Genomic DNA, 4,208 nt, shown 5'->3' with positions numbered 1-4,208 from the left:
CTTGTGATTGCATCCTCAGGTGCACACACTTCAGCGCCACTCACAGGCCCACAGTGAGACAGAGGTGTAGAAAGGCAGGAACTCAGGTGCTGTAATGGCATGAGCTGTGTTCAGATTTTCTTGAGGGACAGCCCGATGGAACACAGGATCTGAAGCCACAGACCTGGATTTAGGTCCCAACTCTCCCACTGACTAGTGCTACATAGCTTCCAACTCAAGCCTTTTAACTACCACTTTCCCACCTGTACGTGGGTAATAACGCCTACTTCACAGAGTCGGTGTAAACATTAGGTGACTTGAGGTATAGCTAACTTTTAAACAGGGTATTGGTATACAGTTTGGCACATAGACTTTTAAGTTGTTAACTCTGGTAGTTGAATGAAGCACTCAGAAATAGAGCTGCTTCTTAGATTAGGAATTCCTGTTTGGGAGAAATGGAGTCATGACAGCGGCCTCCACTGTCCTCGTTCTAGATTCTGTCACAGACACTACCACATCTTCCTGCCTCATTTCAACAGACTTTCAGAGTTGGGAAATTCCCAGTGTTACAGTTACAGCCAAAGTGAAGCAGTGGCTAAGATCTCAGTTCTAGATCCAGCCTGCCTGGCTCTGAATCTCACGTTTGCCTCCCACTGGCTGTGTGACTTAGGGGATTTCGCCAAAACTCTCTGGGCCTCAGCTTTCTTGTATATAAAATGGGGATTATAATAGCATTTACCTTACTTGGTTATTGTGAGGCTTCTGACGTCATGCTCACCAAATAGCAGACACTATTAGTTCTAGGTCTAAGCTATTATTGATTGCCTCAAGTCTATCAACATTCTGCTTCCAAGTCAATTCTGCTTCTTTGTGACATGTAATGAGGGGTCCCACAGAAATAGATGGGCTCCTTTACTGGAGGTGTTCTGTGGGCAGCTGGTCTAACCCAAGGTGTGTGGATTCCGGTTAGTTTAGATCACAGAGACCCTTTGTGTTTAATTTCTCTGGATCTCAATCAACCTCTCTCTTCAGGATATATAAATATATATGGTAGACATATTATTGGATATACCTTTGATTACAGGGGTTCAATGACCGCAAGAATTCATTTCAATTACTTGCGCAAACATTTTTGAGGTATCTAATCTACACAAGGCCCTGGGGATTCAGAGATGAAAGTCCTTGTCCTCAGTGAGCTCTGTTTGATTACTTTTGTGAAGTGCCAGGATAGATGTCTTATCTATATATGCTCATAGCGTTCAGAATATGCCACTGACTTACACCAGGCATTTGGAAAATATTTAGAAGAAGGTAAAGTTTGAGCTGAGTTCCTGTATTAGGACTCATTTGGTTCTGAGTGACAGAAATCCAATCCAGATTAGCCTAAGCTAAAAAGGGGAACTTATTGGCTTACATAACTGGGAAATTCAGATGCCGATTTCAGGCTTGGCTAGATCTAGGAGTCAAATAATCAAGGTGCTATCTTTTCAATTTCTCAATCCTTTTTCTTTGAGTCCATCTCCTATTGCAAACAGACTCTCATTGTGGCCAAGGAAGAGAGTTATGTGCATGTTCTCTTGGTTTGGTTTCCCTAGAGGAGAAAAGGAATTTTGTTTGCTAAATGTCCACAGACCAATTCTGGGGAAAGATTATAATTATCATTTGATAAACAAACAAACGTGATTCCCTAGCTGAATGAGTAAAGGGATTTGTCTTTTATTCAGTGCTGTATTTGTCATATCTAGAACAGTGTGACCTATCTAGAATAGCACATATATTCTAAAACAGCACACAGTAAGTTCTCAATAAATACTTGTTAAAACTGAACTCACCAGCGAAATTTTGGCCATGAGCCCAGTCCATAACTAGGGGCATGGGGTTTGCTGCCAAAACATGGAGGTTGCTAGAAAAGCATTCTGAGCACCCCCAAACTATTAAGACTTCTGTGGTCCTGAAACATGAGCAAGACTTAGAAGCAGAGAAGAGTGGAAGCTTCCCAGACAAAGGGAACAGTGTGTGTAAAATGATGGAGGTGTGAGGATGTGGAAACTAGGTGATTGGTATGGATAGAATATTGGACCATGTAAAAGCAGGGTGGTAGAGGGCTTATGGAAGATCTTGGGCTGTGACCTCTTATGCTGCTTTTTGTTCTTCCAGCTCCACCTCCTGCACCCCATTCTCTGTCCTGGGAGGCTGACTTGCATGGGGAGTGTGAACAGCCTTTCCTACTATCTGGTGTCTGGTTGAGTTTGGCTAATGGAGGTCATTCATTGATAGGAGATGGGAGAGAGGGAGGAGAGTCACATTGGGGTATTAATTCCTCTGACTCCCTCCCTGCAGGCTGTCTTGGCTCTGTGATGAGGTAAGAACAGAAACTGTGAGTAAGAGTTTAGAAACTTTTATAACAATTTGACAGGGAGATTTTATATGTGTTGAATCTCATGCTAAAAAAGTGTATTTTTTTTTGGATTTTATGTGTTTTGTATTTTATGTGTTTTCTCATTTCATTTTTTTCTAATAGTTAATTTTAAATTCTATTTTACAAAAGTACTAGTCTGAGAAGAATTGATTAAAAAATCAAAACAGAACAAAAACAAAACCCCCAAACCTGGCTCTTTGGCACAGCTGGATGGAGAAGCCCTAAACGTCACAACTCTTTCCTTGGGCTCTGGTAACTGCTCCCTGCTCCCATCCTGATGGGCCTAGGGATAGAAACAGTATAGCTATGGACCCTGAATGACTGTACTGTGCCTGTGGTTCCCCTAACCTTTGTAATTGGCCCCCTTAAATGATCCTTACTTGACCATCTCATCTGCTTCCTGTTGAGACCCTGCCTAACATGAGGTAACGTAGAAGGGATGCAGAGCCATTAAAAGATTTTACAGGGGAATGACAGGAGATTGTAGCAGTGCGAGTGAGGTACAAATTGAGAAGACTCCAAATGGAATAACCAAGGACAGGGCCCACTAGCTTCAGCAATAGATGATGAGGGCTTGAATTAAGACAGTTTTGCTAAGAGAGAAGAGGGGAAAAGTTCATGGATATTTAAGATATTGTATAAGTCAGGAAGAAAGAAACCACCATATAAATAGTTCAAGCAGAATGGAATTAAATATTGCAGAGGTCCGTAAACTATGCTTTGTGAGCCAAATCCAGACCACTGCCTATTTTTATAAATAAAGTTTTATTGGAACACAGCCATGCTCCTCTGTTTATGTATGGTTTAGGACTGCTTTTGCACAACAATGGCAGAGTTAAACAGTTGTGACAGAGAGTGCATGTGGCCCTCAAAGCCCCAAATACTTACTATTTGGCCCTTTACAGAAAAAATAGGCCAACTGGGATATTGGGAAGTAGGCACGTACAAAACTCTAGGAATGGCTGGGGGAACAAACATCAAGGAAAACTACTGCACTTTTTAGGAGATCAGGAAGCTGCAGAAATCTCAGGAATACTGGCCTCATTGATCTCAGCTGTTTGCCACATCAAAGCAGGTGATTGCCTGCAAGCCTATCTGAGTCTCAGGTCCACAGACATATGCGCCCACCATTGCCAGAGGGGAAAGGGCTTCTCGTCTGACTTTCAATCTGGTACAAGTGCCCCTCCCTGACTGGCAGCCTCTAAATGCAACTGCTTGTCTTTGCCCAGCTTTCCTCCTTGATACAGAGGTGGGTGTAGAAGGGACAAGGATACATAAGCCCATGGCTTTGGGGAGACTAGTAAGGAGTGAGGGATATGGAGGTTGGGACAATTTCCAGGCTTGGGTGACTGTGGTAGATGATAGTGCCACCTGTGGCGAGGGAGAGGAGCAGAAGAGAAGATTCTGGACAGGAAGAAAAGCACTACCAGGAGCTTAGATTCCCAAACCTCTACCATCTGTAGAGTCACAGCCATCTGCTTGAATGGGTTTTTACTCAGACTCCTTCACTTTGGTGATATTTGTGGAGTAAAGCCATAAAGTACTTTTGATATAAAAAATATTGGTATTTCAAGCCTAGGATTAACAGATCTTTCCATGGCTGATGGATGTCCAGTTTTCAAGCTAAGATGGTTATAAATCTTCCTTTTGGTAGGTTTAAAGGAGAACTTCTGGGGATGAGGAGCACGGCATAGGGAATGCAGTTAGCATTAATGTAGTGGGTAGGTGGACAGCCAGAGGAGAAAAAGAGCAATTAGGGGGATCATTTTATAAATTACATAATGTCTAACCAATGTGCTGTATACTTGAA

Source organism: Pteropus alecto, unplaced genomic scaffold, assembly GCF_000325575.1.
Source record: "Pteropus alecto unplaced genomic scaffold, ASM32557v1 scaffold86, whole genome shotgun sequence".
Taxonomy (NCBI): domain Eukaryota; kingdom Metazoa; phylum Chordata; class Mammalia; order Chiroptera; family Pteropodidae; genus Pteropus; species Pteropus alecto.
This window is presented reverse-complemented; position numbering follows the sequence as displayed.